Consider the following 16,775-nt stretch of genomic DNA (forward strand, 5'->3'; position numbering starts at 1 on the left):
CCAACAAGCCAACTAATGAACATAAAGCCAATAAAATGCTCCATTTCCCATGTTCTCCATAGGTCAGCTCTGCACATCTTTACATGTGGCCCCTCTCACTACTATCTTGGTGAATGACTATGTTAGTAATGCAAAAAACTTCATCATAGGTTTTTTCTCAAAGGCAAAGGTCTGGTGCTATAAAAATGGTATATCAGAGAACCCCCCCAATGTCTATAACATGACAGTCCAGAATAGAGGCTTGGTGGTACCTGCTCATCTTATGCTATGAAGACTACTGATTCCACCAGTTGTTGACTTTTTTTATCCATCCAATTCATTTCTGAGAATGCATGGCTACTTCTCCATGAAAAGGTGACATCAGCAGAAGCTCATGAGTATAATGGGTAAGGTCTTAGTCGTGGGATATTAGAGCACAAACTACCATTATGCCATTCAAGCATGGTGCTTTCTTGGGATTAGCTATGGTTAGACTCACACAAATCTTAATTCTATGACTGTTTTACAAGTACTGTATCTTCACATTGTCAACATGCCTCTATGGGATTATTACAACGATGATGAAAAGTTAAGTAATACTAAAAATTGGCTACTTGATCAAGTCATAGGTAGGATATCACAATTCGATAAACTGGAAAACATTCTCTAACTTTAGTTGTCCTGGAAAGTTCAATCAAGTTGTGACCTCAGATACTAGGACCTTTAAGGACACAAAATGTCAGAAGGACAATGAATCCCAGGCCTCCATAGCCCCTACAGTTCATTGTTTATTCCAGACATGCTGGCCAACTTTATAGCAGAAATACATCATGTGGATTTAATGAGTTACCATAAATATTTTGAGCCGAGGCTGCTGACTGAGCAGATCTTACAAGTATCGCTGCCAAAACATGCGAGGAAAGAATAGGAGACAGTAAATTCCTATTCCTTCCATAAGTAAAGCGATAGCAGTCGTGGTGATACTGTACAAATACTCTGTGTTCCTGGTAGGGTCCTCGTGTTACTTTCTAAGGACGCATTATGAAGCCAAGTTCTCCAGGTGGCAGGAAAATGGAATTCCTAAACATGGCCAGAAATTAATCATATTGCCATAGTGCCAGTTCGATGAAGGCACTGCCATGAAGTTCATGCAGAACAATATTAATATTGTTTGAATTCATTAAGGTTGAAACTGCACATTTTAAAAAGAATGAAACCCCATGACTGATGGCGATGTCCCTCTGAGACTTGTCCCACAACAGCTGGAGAGTCTGAGGCTGCCAATGTCAAATAATTGTATGGAGAAGTAATCTGGCTTCAGAGAAAGCACAGTTATTTTCCTTTATAACTTTAAAGAAGTCCTTCTTTTGAAACCTTTTGCAATGTACCCTGCCTTCGTTTTCTGCCTGCCTGACTGTGAAGCTTGCTGGTGAGACCAGAGATGTAAGAGAACATATGCTGGATTCTTCCTTAACAAAGAGGGCTCTTATTATTTATTATTATTATTATTATTATTTATTTATATAGCACCATTAATTCCATGGTGCTGTACATGAGAAAGGGGTTACGTACAGGGTTATAGATAACATTTACAGTAAACAAATTTACAATGACAGACTGGTACAGAGGGGAGAGGACCCTGTCCTTGTGGACTTACATTCTATGAGATAATGGAGAGGAGATCGAAGGTCGGGGGAGCGGCAGCTCTGATGGTGGTGAGGGGGCAGCTCTGGTGGTGATGATGCGGCAGCTCTGGTGGTGGTGATGCGGCAGCTCGGGTGGTGGTGATGCGACAGCTCTGGTGGTGGTGATGCGACAGCTCTGGTGGTGGTGATGCGGCAGCTCTGGTGGTGGTGATGCGGCAGCTCTGGTGGTGGTGATGCGGCAGCTCTGGTGGTGGTGATGCAGCAGCTCTGGTGGTGGTGATGCGGCAGCTCTAGTGGTGGTGATGCGGCAGCTCTGGCGGTGGTGATGCGGCAGCTCGGGTGGTGGTGATGCGGCAGCTCTGGCGGTTGGTGACATGGCAGCTCGGGTGGTTGGTGAGGCGGCATCTCGGGTGGTGGTGAGGCGGCAGAATGGTTATTGAAGGCTGTAGGCTTTCCTCAAGAGATGGGTTTTTAGCTTCCGTCTGAAGGATCCTAGGGTGGTGGATAATCGGACATTTTGAGTCATGGAGTTCCACAGGATGGGGGATATTCGGGAGAAATCTTGGAGGTGGTTGTGTGAGGAACGAATAAGTGTGGAGGAGAGTAGGAGGTACATATTATCCATAAAACTTAAAGGGAATATGTCACCAGATTTTTACTATCCCATCTGAGAGCAGCATGATGTAGGGACAGTGACCTTTATTCCAGGATTGTATCACTCACTGGGCTGCTTGCTGTAGTTTTCATAAAATCACTGTTTTCTCTGCTGCAGATCTAGCAGTGCTCTGAGTGCTGAGCTCTGTATAACCCCACCCACTCCAATGATTGGCAGCATTCTGTGTACACTATGCATAGGCAGAAAGCTGACAATCAGTGGTGAAGGCGTGTTTAATCATCAGCTACTCCTGGATATTCATTCCTTCCCAAACACTGATTGTCAGCTTTCTGCCTATACACAGTGAAGACAGAAAGCAGTCAATCAGTATTTTGCATGGGGTTTGTTAGTGCTTTTTATCGAGAGGTCTATCAGAGAAAAAGCAGATAAAACAGTGATCTTACCAAAACTACAGCAAAAACACAGAAAGTTACCCACCACTGGAATAAGTGTTTTTGTACCTATTTTATGGTGCTTTCAAATTGGAAGTATAAACCTAGCTACAGATTCTCACTAAAGATCCGTATCATGGTATTATGGAAGGTTGGGGATCTTATTACAGATTTGACATGTTGACTTCATATTATACCTCTGGGAAAATCACCCCTAACATTTTTAAAAAATTGCTGATGTTCCGTCTGTAAGAATTGACTCTCTTTTAAAATAACCTGGATGTATTCTCTTTCATCAGCCTTGCTGTAGGGTCATAATCACATTAACTCCCATGGAGCTTTCTTAGAATCCCATTTGGCTACTGTGCCTCATTATACAGTCATATCTGTCCTATTCCTGTAACACTGCATATGACAATATGGATAATGGTATATTCATACAGAGCAGACATGGCAGACATTGTCAGAAAGTGAAAAATAGGCTGTTCCTGCAGCAAACACAAGGATCTTTGCAGGCCGAATTCCGATGAATAGGACAGTCATGGAAATTCGTACAACAGCCATAAATATTCCCTTACGAGTTCTATGGTAGTTGTAATGGCATCCATATGGGCTGCCAGCCAGTTTTCCAAGAAACAGATATAATAAAGCTGAAAACAAAGACAACAAATAAGAGACCTTTTTTGGTGGGGAGGTGCGGAATCTTTTTCTTTTCTTTTGAATTTTAGAGCCTTTTTGCAATGCTGCATTTTAGGAATATTGACAAAGGCTTCCTGGCCGAAACGTGCGTTGAGGAGGGCGCACTACCTGCATTTCCCAGGCCACCTCTTTCACCAGGTAAACACTTGTATAATTACTATGTATGTCCATTTGAGTGATGTCTGCTATAGTTATTGCTCGGCTATATGGGAAAGTTGTTAGTACTGTGACATTAACTAAAGCTGTAAACCATACATGGACGTATATTGTTGTATTATGTGCGCCCGAATGCTCGTATGTGCATATCCTATCCTTCCCTCCATGTCCTTGTACACCTTGGTTATATTTAATAAAATTTCTTTTTGTACTTTAATACTATGGGATATTTGATGGACATTTCTTTATCTACTTTTCATCTCTCTCCAGATTTCCAGTAATAAGGTTGTCTCTAGTCTCGCCTCCCATTATGATCTGTGCCAGTCGGAAGTGTTGGGAAATCTTCTTGGTGGCCGTGTGTGATCATACAGCTAAAACGTTACATTGATGGCTCTTCTTTCCCAGAAAGACTCCTGAGATGTCTCTTACAAAAAAAAAACCTACCGTAAGTCATATTGCACGACTCGTTAAAGGGTTGATTGCGACTTGTAGGATCGCTACCACCATAGAGTTTAAGTCCTCTTTTTCTCAGAAGAGGCAATTTGCATATAAAAAAAGCTTTATTTCGCCGCTTCCAGTAACAGAACTAAAATCCACTTTGGGATCGGCGAAGACTTTTTCTGCTTACACATCAGTCCCCTCCGTTCCACTCCAAATGCCTTTCTGTAGAGTTCACTGTCTTGGCCTATTATCGTCTTTAGCGAAACCACTTCACACGCTGATTGTGTACAGCTCATCCTTCTTGCTGAGGCTAGCAAAGAAAAAATGTCTCCTGACATGTGGAAAACAATCCTAAACACACTAAATTTACTGGTAGCTACATGCATGACACATCACTTTACCTTTACTAGACCTGTGGGGCATAATTCCAAAATCTTTAGATGGTCAAAGAGGTGTGAAAAATGTATTTTTTTCAAGCTTATCTACAAGTATGAAAAGGTATATATATATATCTGAGATCTACTTTGCTATAAATTATGCAATTTTTTGGGAAGAGAAATGGTAAATCTATTCATGAAAATGTATTTCCCATGTAAAAAAAAATGAGGGACATTTTAGGGGGCCGGTCAGTACAAAGTGACTGTTCAAACTAAAGTGCAGGAGCTTGGCACACCCTTTAATTGGCCATCAGTTCAATGCAGCTATTTTTCATTTATCTCTGCCCTTATCTGGTTCTTGTAAAGATAAAGCTGTCAATCAATGAAGAGGGTGACAGAGGCAGATAAAATAAGTAGGTGAGGAGATGTACTGAAAAGTTTGGCCATGCTAAGGGTGCACTGCGCTCATGTGCTTGGTTTGAACAGTCATTTTCTGCTGACAGACTCCCTTTAAGAGCAAAGGGTAACAAAAGTACTTGGGTTAAAACCAGAGACTGTCGTGCCAAAAAAAAGACACAATTGAGAGGATTGCTAGGATATTGCGTAGGGAACACAAAATTCTAAACAATTCTCTGACTGAAAGCAATCTTTTGCCTCTTTTTTCTCAATGTGGGTGTTTTCTCCATAGGATGCATGCATTTCAGAGTCGTCCAAGGTGACATATAGTGCATTGAAATGTGAACCAGGACAAGATCAATATGAGATAACTGGATTCGCAGGTATGCTATTTCTTATTGCATCTAGTGACTGGCAAAATGCCATCTAATATTATTAACAAAAGACTGATGGTTACTTCCAAACAGAAAACTGGCGTGTACAGGTGCATACTAAGAGTCGCCATCTCTATACATGACAAACAAATAAAGTTGCACTCTGTAGCATGTAAACATGAAATATATGAAATTTGAATTGCATTACTGCTCTAGATAAGAAAAAACTGAGATGCTTAGCACATCATTTGGCCAATTCATGCACGCTCAGCAACGAAAGCAACCAACAACATGGCCATCTCTGATTGCTGGGAACCTCTGTAATATAAATTCTCTCCTAGGATAAAGCCTGCATTTACGTCCCCAGCCTATAGCTGGGAGGTATTAGTTAGGATCCTGCTGCAAATAAAACTTTCACGGGCTGGTGGGTGGAGTGCTCGGTTTTAATTGCAGCAGGATCCTACCAGCCCCAAATGCATACTTCACCCTAAATACCTTAAATACCTAGTACCTCCCAGCTATAGGCTGGGGACATTTCAGGAGTATGCTCGCTGCCCCTTTAAGAAGTGGGGAGTGCGTGTGCCCTAAGCGTGTTGCTGGGAGATCTGCATGATGTGCGTTAGTATTGGGACATGGAAGCCATGAACTCCCGCAATCTCTCTCTGCGACTTAATCCACCAGGAAAAAAGTTTTATCCCTCACCTTCATCATCATTGCAAAATTTCTCTTCACTTCAAAGACATCCTCAGCGCAAACGAGTGAACGTGTGCAACCAGGATCCTTGCAGAAGTGGCTCAAGATAACTGACATGAGGAGAGATACGTGGAGTGAGTTAGGCACTCGTAATGAGGCAGGAAGCTTCAACTTGTAGGAGGCGGCGTTGATTTGCTTGATGACCTCGAAGGGACCGATAAAGTGAGTACCCAACTTGTAATATGAAACCTTGAGACGTATGTGTGGCGCCCCAGGGTCCTGGTCGTCACAGTGGCATTACTTTCCCTTTGGAGAGAGTGGTGTCACGCTTGGAAGCTATGAAGGATAATTTTCACCAGGTAAATCTCACATGCAACACATTCACACTCTAGGCCAGAAGGGGGAGCTCTGAACCGAAATAAAGGGGAACTTCCTTATATTCTGGCTGGAGGGAAAGTTAGTAGGAAGTCCGAGAGAGACAGTGAAAGAGGGCAGATGGACCTAGAGGGTCGGAAAGTCTGAAGCAGCCGTGTGGTCCGAGGAACCACAGCTCCTGGAGCAAGGGAACAGAAAGTACAGACAGCTTGTAGAAGGAGAATAGGAGGGAGAAAGCAAAGGAGAGAAACACCAGGGAGCAGAACTGAGAAGAGGCTACCTCCCTGGCTAGTGCAGATTCCGGTAGCCAGAAGACCGAGGCCGTGCTGAACTCTAAAGTGGCATAGCTGAAATCGGCAGGGCAGCTGGATTGCAGATCACCTGTCCTCATTTATACCCAGGAGACACAGTGATAATTAAAGGGCCCGGGTCATCCAAGAGACCCTGTAAAAAGGCCCAGTTCACCTGTCATACGGGTTTTGCCCTATCCTTTATGCGGGACAGAGAGAAACTGTGAGGACCTTATGTGAAGCCTTAGGCAGTAAGGGACCACATCACTACTGCACTTGGAGGAAGGCTTTGATCGCCACCTGGTGAAGGAGACTCTGGAATCGCTTCTAAGCCGACTGGACCCTGCCTGTCCCTGTTGTCTGGTGCCTGAAATGCGGTTGCATGAAGCTACAGTAAACCAGGTAAAGACTGCAAACCTGTGTCCTCATTATTTGTCATACCATCCACCACACCATTGGTGCCTTACACCTGGGAAGCCCTGGGGACCCCGCTACACCTGTGGGAAGCATTACCATCTTGCTGCAACAACATCACCCCAGAGGACCCCTTTAAGCAGCATCGGTCCTACACCGACAGGTGGCATCATGAACAACAGACTTTATCAAATACCCTTAAAAGACCTTCCCTTTAATTGGACGCCCAGGGCCACAGACTGGGTCACAGCCACCGTAACATCCCCTTTAAGATCGGACCGGGTACCGAGTACCCCACGGCCCTGTTGGGCACTCCATATGTATCTCTAGAAGAGCCGCACCTTATTCCCTGGATGAAAACATGGTGGATCCATGCATCTTTAGTTAGCATGCCTTTCCATCTGTTGGGACGACTTCTCAAGAGTGTCTTTGCTGTCCTCCCAGATCTTGGAGAAATCTGAAGTGAAAACATCAGCTGCAGGGATGCCAGAAGTGGTTGAAACCATAAGAGGAATACCAGGCTGTTGACCATAGACAATGAAGAATGGTCACTTTGCGGAGACCATGCTTGCATAATTATTATAGGAGGTCTCTGCCCAGGGCAAAAGTTTGACCCAGTCACCATGGTGCATATTTGAGAAATGCTGCAGAAAATTAGACAGAATCTGGTTTACCCTCTCCACCTGACCGCTGAATTGAGGATGGTATGCAGAAGAGAACACATGGATGTGAACTGAATGCCACTGTCGAAAAAATATGAAGTCGAAACCCGTGAAGGCAGAACATGTGCTTAATAAACTTCTCAGAGAGTACTGGAGCAGACGAAAGACCAGGCAATGGGATAAAGTGAGCTATCTTCCAGAAACGGTTCACTACACAAATGACGGAGCATCCAGAGGACACAGGGAGATCCATAATCAAGTCCATAGTGATATGCTGCCAGGAAACTGTAGGCACTGGAAGTGGTAAAAGATGCATAGAAGAAAGTTGCCTGGGAGTCTTGATATGAGCACAGGAAGAACAGGCTGAAACTAAATCCACAATATTCTTTTGCACGGTCGGCCACCAATAATGACTCGAGATAAGTTGAGAAGTCTTTCACTGCTCTAATTGACCAGCCAACTTTTAAAAGTGCCCCTACAGCAGAACTTGCCCCCTATGCGATTCCAAACCTAAAGCCTTCCCTGGAGGAATCTGAGACAAGTTTACCGGAGCCACAGTAACCATCTTGGAAGACTCGATAATAAGTTGAGGCTCCTCCTCTTGGTCAGTGGGTAGGAAGGACCTAGAAAGTGCAAAATCTTCTCGTGCGGAAAATGAAGGAGGAAGTCAAAGCGGGCAAAGAACAGTGATGAGCTGGATTCTTGTGGGGAGAAGACCATCTCCTTGTGGTGGAACTTCTCTGTATACTGGAATCTTCATCAGCAGGTACAGACATATCTTACCTGGATCAACAATTTTCTTTGGTATTTTGACCTGTGTCCAGCAGCAGCTGTCTTATGGGTTTAATATGTTGCAAATGTGCAACTCCATCAGGTGAGCGTAATACTCCCTTATATTGATCATATTTTCATTACCAGTGAAGACCCTATTTTGCATTTGTTTTGCTCCCCAGCATCTCGACTTCATGATGGGACATAAAAAATGCCACTCTAGCCCGATCACAGGAAACTGGTGGCCCAGCAGTTCATTGCGCAGCATGCACTGATTAATAAATCCACGACACTGCTTGTGATCTTTGTCGAAACATGGTGGAGTTGACAGATGAGGGCCAGCTCCAGGTGCCTGAGTTGCAGACTGGTATTAACTGCAGAGACTGCTGCAACTTGGACTGGTGCATCTGAAGCAGCCAGCATCAGAGCATCAAATCAGGAGTTTACCCACCGTAAGTAGGACAGGATTTGACCCTGCTAATTTCGGTGGAGGGTCATCTCCCAAACACAAACCAACCCTGAGAGTGCAGGGGTATTGGTGTCAGCAGGGTCCATGGCCTAAGTAAACTGTCATGCTGGTGAGCATGGACCCACTGTGCCACAGGCTGCGCTTACCCTGGAGGGGAGTACGTAAGCGACTACATGGTTCTTCACTAGAGCGTCTGATGATGAGGTTAGGCTGGTGCTGCAAATAGCTGTTAGGTACCACTCCAGGACGGTCCCATATACTGCAGCAACTGCCCCAGAGGTCAGGGATGCAGGTATGGACTCGGAGTCTCAGGCAGGACAGGATCATGATCACTGGAGGTATGGATACTGATGCCGGTTCAGACAAAATTGGTTCAGGTTTGGACAGAATGGCTGGTTCAGGAAGGACGGGCTCAGGATCACTGGACAGGTACAGGAACAGGAAACTAACAACAGACTAGTAGCTTAGAGACACACTAGATACTTCAGTTGCTCAGGCTTCTCCTTACAGCTATAGGCTGGGGACATTTCCAGAGTATGCATGTTGTCCCTTGCTCTAAGCGCATTCCCAGGAGATACCGCCAAGTGGCTGTGGCAGTGAAAATGACAGCGTCATTGCCGAGGGAGGAAGGGTAAGCATGCAAGGATGCCGGTGTTAAGCTATGTCCCCATGGTCAGTAACTGGCAACGCTTTGGATGCAGCACTTGTCCGCTCCGTCCAAAGTGTTGCCTGCTTTTGAGTGCAGGTGATTCCGCATGTGTTCATTGAACCGTGCGGAATCACCATGTCCAGGGAAGAAGGAGGCATATGTGCACGCATAGTGGAGATGGGATTTCTTGAAATCCCATCCACTATGTTATGACATCTGGCCGCTGCAGGTTGGACACTGCAGATGTATGCAGCGTCCAACCCGCAGCGTTTACTGACCATGGGAACATACCCTTATATATAAATCCTAAGGAGCTTAGTAATCACTTCGCTTAGAATCAATACTTCCATTCAAGTTTATTCTCCTCCCACCATTCTTCTACTAATTGTTTGGACAGAGTTTATTCCCTGCTCCTTCATAGAATTAAGAATATTCAGAACATGACATCATTATATTTTATGCTATGCAACAATCATTTTGGCAGCAGAACTGGATTATTTGGGTCTGCATCATTGTGTTGACTCAAACTCCACATTTTGGGACAGATGGATGAGTTTAGTTACTTAATACTTTTGAGCAATGTAGAGATGACCATAGATATTACATAAAAACTATCCAAAAATAATAATTCCAGTCAGCTGAAAGTTTCCCCCATGTTTATGATCAGTTGTATTATATAATAATTGTCTAACTGTACAGTCAATGAAATAATTTTCTAATTACAAAATTGCCTACATTGTTTTACAAAGCACTAAAATATATTGGCGGACAAGTGATACATTCGGGAGGGTTTAGTGTTTTTTTGTATCTTTCCCTTCATATGCTTTGTTAGGCTACTTTCACACTGGCGTTTTTTTAGTACGTCGCAATGCGTCGTTTAGGGGAAAAAACGCATCCTGCAAAGTTGTTTGCAGGATGCGTTTTTGCCCCATAGAGTAACATTACCGACGCATTGCGACGTATTGTCACACGTCGCAACCGTCGTGCGACGGTTGCGCCGTGTTGGGGCAGCAGATGCGCCGGATAAATGCATCCGCTGCACCCGTTGTGCGGTGCATCAAACGCTAGCGCCGGAATCTCGGCCCGACGCAATGCGATGGGCCGAATCCGACGCTAGTGTGAAAGTAGCCTTAGTAAGAAGAATAATATGACTGTCATAAATGGCAAAATAGGACCAATCCCTTAAACCATCTCTTGAGAGTGGACAAGGCACCCTCATATTGAGGATTGAAGCTTGGCTTCATCATAAATTGAAATGGAAAAAAGAGCTCTGGCCCCTTTTTGTTCTATGACTCAATGGCATACCGCCAATAGCAGCAGACTACATGGCCCCACCTGTATTGTTCTTTCAACTGTTTCGGCATCCTGGATACCGATACAGTTGATAACATTGATTGGAGAGTGAGCCGTTAGCTCCCATCATTCCCCCTCTGTATCTGAGCTCTAAGAGATCTCAGCAAAGACAGTGCGATTACAACACTACAGTGCTGTGCAGAGCAGTGCAGATGGTCAGAAAATGCACTACTAAGACCGGAGCCGTGGGAAACAGGGAGAGGTGAGTATTGGTTTATTTATTTTTTAAGTATGGAGGACTATGTGGTGCCCATAATACTGTATAGAGGACTATATGGTGCCCATATTACCATATGGAGGACTATCTGGGACCCATTATACTGTATGGAGGGCTATGTGGTGCCTATAATACTGTGTGGAGGACCTTGTGGTGCCCATAATACTGTATGGAGGAATATGTGGTGCCCATAGTACTGTTTGCAGGAGTAAGGGGTACCCATAATAGTGTATGGAGTGCTATATGGGAGCGATTATACTGTATGGAGGGCAATGTGGGGGCCATCATAATGTTTGCTGAGCTATGTGGGGGCCATTATACTGTTTAGAGGACTATGTGGGGGCCATTATACTATTTGCAGGTCTATGTGGAGGGGTCATTATACTGTTTGCAGGGCTATGACATGGACTATTATACTGTTTGGAGGGCTATGTGGGGTCATTATGCTATTCAGATGGCTAGTGGGAGCCATTATACAGTGTGGATAATTGTATTGGGGCCATCATACTGAGTGGAGTGGTGTGTGAGCCATTATACTGTATAGAGGCTCATTATACTGTATAGAGGGCCAATTGTCCATTTTCTCCTGTTACCCTTGTGAAATGAAAAATTTTGGGCTAAACCAAAATTTTTGCTGGAAAAAAATATTTTTTCATTTTCATGTCTCAATATTATAAACTTCTGAAAAGCACCTGTGGGTTCAAGTTGCTCACCACACCTCTAGATAAGTTCTTGGAGGGGGTGTAATTTCCAAAATGAGGTCACTTGTGGGAGTTTTCTACTGTTTAGGTACATCATGAGTTGTGCAAACACGAAATGGCATCTATTCCAGCAAATATTACGCTCTAAAACTCAAATGGTGCTTCTTCCCAGTAGTTTTCCATCACATCATGGGGTATTGACGTTCTCAGGAGGAATTGCACAACAAATTGTACAGTCCATTTTCTCGTGTTACAGGGGTTGAGCCGCATATCCATCACTGTAATGAGCGGTACCACGTGACCGCTCACACAGGACAAGCTGCCGGCGCTGAGAGGAGGCATTGCGGGAGCTGGGTGACTATATCTCTGCAAGCGGGCGGGCGCGTGGGGGGGGGGACGTTGTGGAGAGGGGTGGGAGGTGTGAGATGACCCAAACCTTATTTTTAACAAAAAAAAACTTGATTTTTCATCCCTTCTCTCCAGCAAGCGCTGCAGGGGAGAAGAGCTGAATGCCGCCTTCAGCTCCACACGAAGGGGACAGCGCGGTCTCTCCTGCACGGTCCGTGTGGTCCTCGGGCGGCACACGGCTGCCGCACATGTGCCACACTGATGTGCCACGTGAGCACACGGACACACTGACATGGATAACTCCGGTACCGATTTCTCCGGTACCGGAATTATCTGGACATGTGAGACTGGCCTAAAGGGGCATTCCTCCAGCGAATGGCTGGGAGGCATTTAGTATTAGAGTACACCTCCAAGATGGCTCCCAAACAATAGCTAGAAGCCATCCTGTATAAAAGACTCCCTCCACCTAAGGGAATCGCAGAAGAAACAATTTTCATTAGTGTGTCTTTTCTCTTACTAGTGAGTTATGAGATCCTTTGGTCCTCGTGCGGCCAGTGTTCTGAACCCGAACCCCTGGTCCATATGCGGCCAGGTCTTGAACCTGCTCCCCTGGTCCGTGTGTAGCCAATGGCTGAACTTGCTTACCTAGTCCATGTGCGGCCAGTTCTTGAACCTTCTCCCATGGTCTGTGTGCAGTCAATGCTTCCACCTGCTCCCCTGGCCTAATGTGCCTTAACCCCTTACTGCCATCGGACGGAATAGTACGCCTGATGGCAGTATCCCCGCTTTGATGTGGGCTCCGGCGGTGAGCCCGCATCAAAGCTGGGACATATCAACTGTTTTGAACAGCTGACTTGTGCTTGCATTAGGCACGGGTGGAATCGCGATCCACCTGCACCTATTACTAGTTAAATGCCGCTGTCAAACTCTGACAGCAGCATTTAACAAGCGCTTTTAGCCATATGGCCAGAAATGCGCCCACTGGTGACCCCTGTCACATGATCGGGGGTCATCAGTGCATTGGTATGACAGCCAGAGGTCTCCTTGAGACCTCTATGGTTGTTGATGCCAGATTGCTATGAGCGCAACCCTGTGGTCGGCGCTCATAGCAATGCTGTAATTCTCCTACATAGTGGCAATCTGAGCATCGCCTCTATGTAGCAGAGCTACATAGAGTTGTGGCAGCTTCTAGCCTCCCATGGACGCTATTGAAGCATGGCAAAAGTAAAAAAAAATGTTTTTAAAAATATGAAAAAAATAAAATAAAAAAATATAAAAAGTTCAAATCACCCCCTTTTCGCCCCATTCAAAATAAAATAATAAAAAAATCAATACACATATTTGGTATCGCTGCATTCAGAAGCGCCCAGTCTATCAATAAAAAAAAGAATTAACCTGTTATCTAAACGACGTAGTGATAAAAAATGTAAAATCACCAGAATTAGATTATTTTGGTTGCCGCAACATTGCATTAAAATGCAATACTGGGCGATCAAAAGATCGTATCTACACCACAATGGTATCATTAAAAATGCCAGTTCAGCTCGCAAAAAATTAAGCATTCATCCAACCCCAGATCACGAAAAATGGAGACGTTACGTGTATCGGAAAATTGAACCTAGACATGTTTGGTGTCTGTGAACTCATAATCACCTGTAGAATCATAGTGGCAGGTCAGTTTTAGCATTTAGTGAACCTAGCCAAAAAAAAAGTCTAACAAAAAACAAGTGTGGGAAATTTTTTCCCGTTTTCTAGTACACGACATGGTAAAACCAATGGTGTCATTCAAAAGTACAACTCGTCCCGCATAAACTAAGCTCTCACATGGCCATATTGATGGAAAATAAAAAAGTTATGGCTCTGGGAAGGATTGGAGTGACAAACAAAAACACAAAACCGAAAAAATCTCCGGGGGTTAAGGGGTATCTTGTCCCCAGGTCTTTTTATATCTTGCCTGCTAACACCAGTCTTCAAATCAATCAAGTTTGGATGTAGCCTGAATCCGTGTCAGTAACTATTCTGCAGAGGTGTCACCTCTTCCGACAAGCCTACAACCTGCAGTAACCACTGATCGACCAAACCGCTGCATGTCCAGCTCTACCCTCACCTACTGTATTCTCACCCATCCCTTGTAGATTGTGAGCCCTCGCGGGCAGGGTCCTCTCTCCTCCTGTACCAGTCATGACTTGTATTGTTTAAGATTATTGTACTTGTTTTTATTATGTATACCCCTCCTCACATGTAAAGCGCCATGGAATAAATGGCGCTATAACAATAAATAATAATAATAATTTACTAGTCTAAATGGAGCCCTAGCCCTTAATCAGTGTCAGTTAACCTGGCTCCTGGGATCAGCAGCTGCAGTCTGTCTTCACCATCATGAGCTCCAGTGAACAGCTGGTAGCCGCTTAGCTACGCCTCTATCTAAGTCTTGTGGCACAGTAGGTTCTCAAACCCACGTGCGTCACTAACAATAAAAAATGATGTTTCAAAAATTATGTTGATGTAAAGTATACATTTGGCAAATCTTAATTATTAACTATTCTGTGTGATGTAACAATCTGGTTTAAGGGCATAAAAATTACAAAATTTTCAAAAATTTTCATCAAAATTCTGATATTTTCAGAAATAAATGCCAAAAATATTAACCTAAATTTACTACCAACATGAAGTATAATTTGTCACAAAAAACAGTCTCAGAATCAAAGGGATCCATTGAAGCGTTCAAGAGTTTTTAGCTCAGAAAGTGCTACTGGTCAGAATTGCAAAAATTTGGCTTGATCAGGAATGTGAAAACACGCTGGGGTGTGAAGAGGTTAAAGCACCACTCTAGATTTTGTTTTAATTTCAGTATTGGAGTGGTGCTCCTACTTTAAGTTTCCTGCTTATAATAATATACCGTAGTTACCAGCCACCATCTTTATTTTTTATCTGCACTGCTCGGTCTTCTGCAGGCTGTAACCTGCCAGATCGCTCCAGTGTTTGCTGGGTGCTCCGGAAGTTACAACTCATTGTAAGTCTATGAGGCCAGAACGAGGTCACCATAGACTTACACTGAGAACCTGTGACTGCTAACGCTAACTTTGTTAAGAAGTTGTGGTCACAAGATAGCGGTGTGGGCCTAAAGGAGCGCCAGGAAAAGCTGAAGACAGTGACTAAAAAGTATAATTCTAGGAGCAAGGAACTTAGATCAGTGGTACCAGTCTAACACTGGAGTGGTGTTTACAAAGTTGAAATGATAATCCAAACTTAAATTTGTGTGTGTTAAAAGTATGTTCCAAGGAATACTATCTATGACATACTGTATTAACTCCTACCGATTTTAAGACCAAATTTTCCCTATTTTCAACAGAGACCTGGTCAACAGGAATTGTTCCCTGTCATGTTAGAGAATAAAAAAAATGACTACATGTCAGCAATGGTTGTATATGGAAACCAAAGTAGTAGCCAGCAACCTTGAGCCAGATCAGGAGCCACACTTCTGAGAACCTGGGAAAAACTGGCATGAAAATGCCAAAAGTTCTACAATTTTGGCTCAACTGAAATTTTACGACTTCAAAGCTTTTATGCCTTTTTTTGGCATAAAATCTTTGATGAATCTTGGCCAAAGTCACTCAAAATTAGGAGGCCACCAACAAGAGATGTCAACATGTTATTACAGCTGAGAGATGTGCTAATGTTGGTGGTCATGTTTTGATGCCACATTTGTATGGAACTTCGGATCAATGGTCCACCTTTGTCTCTTAGCTTTGTCTAGTATTGTGCAGCTCTCAAATGGATCGTTCTTAATAGATTTTAAGGTGGTTGGTAACAACTTGAAAAAAATATTACAGATTTTTCCTAAAATTACATTTTAGCTTAAATGCATTGAAAATTACTTTATGTGTCAAGAAAATAATTTGCTTGTAAATCCCACTTACGTCACACAGCTCCCAGAACAAGTCATATAATATAACCCTTGTTCATTGCATTGGTTGAGGTTCATGTCAGACGCAATGTGCTACAGAGCAAGGTCATAAAATTATTAGCTGTCGTTTAAGCAATTTCTGCCACCCAATTATGTGAAATGGTGGTGTGATCCTCTAGTAATTCCATATGTTCTCCTTATAATGGATGGCTTATATTTATCGAAGCCCATCGGAGAATGCTTATGGCCTGATGATATGATCTTGCCAAGAATGAGCTTATTAAAATCATATGGCCAGTCACAAATTATCTTAAATTTTAGGTAATCAACGTTAAACGCAACATTTTCACATTCCTCTAAGTGCTTGGGTGTAACCAACGGGAGGATGGAACCTGGCGCCAGAATAAAATGTAGCCCTCCTCAGCATAATGACTCCACGACTATCATGGAGCTACTAGTACTAGTATCCATAGTGTCTTGCGTAATTCTACAGGACTTGGAGCTGAGGGAACCGGCTCATTACACTGCTAGCAGTTAAAGGGTTGACTTCGAGCCCAATCAGCAAAGTCAGTATTCGCTTTCGGAAGTGGACGGAATAGACACATCTGCTGTTCGTTAGCACAATGGTTTGGTGATAATTGTATCGATGACATCACATCATACACTGGGTAAATGCTTCCTAAACTCCTTAATGATAGACAGGCTGTTTTTTTTCTAGAATTTATAGACAATTACAGTGAAAAAAACACTTTATATAATAAATTCCGGAGTGGAAACAGACATACAGTAAGCATGATGTCACCCCTGAAAT

General features: G+C 43.6%; 1 protein-coding gene across 1 annotated transcript in view; it reads right to left on the reverse strand.

Annotated features, from left to right (window-relative positions):
* The window catches only part of ANTXR1 (ANTXR cell adhesion molecule 1), a 320,379-nt gene that overhangs the window by 172,580 nt on the left and 131,024 nt on the right, over window positions 1-16,775 (reverse strand). The window lies entirely within an intron of this gene.

This window comes from Ranitomeya imitator, chromosome 4, assembly GCF_032444005.1.
Source record: "Ranitomeya imitator isolate aRanImi1 chromosome 4, aRanImi1.pri, whole genome shotgun sequence".
In the NCBI taxonomy this organism is placed as follows: Eukaryota; Metazoa; Chordata; class Amphibia; order Anura; family Dendrobatidae; genus Ranitomeya; species Ranitomeya imitator.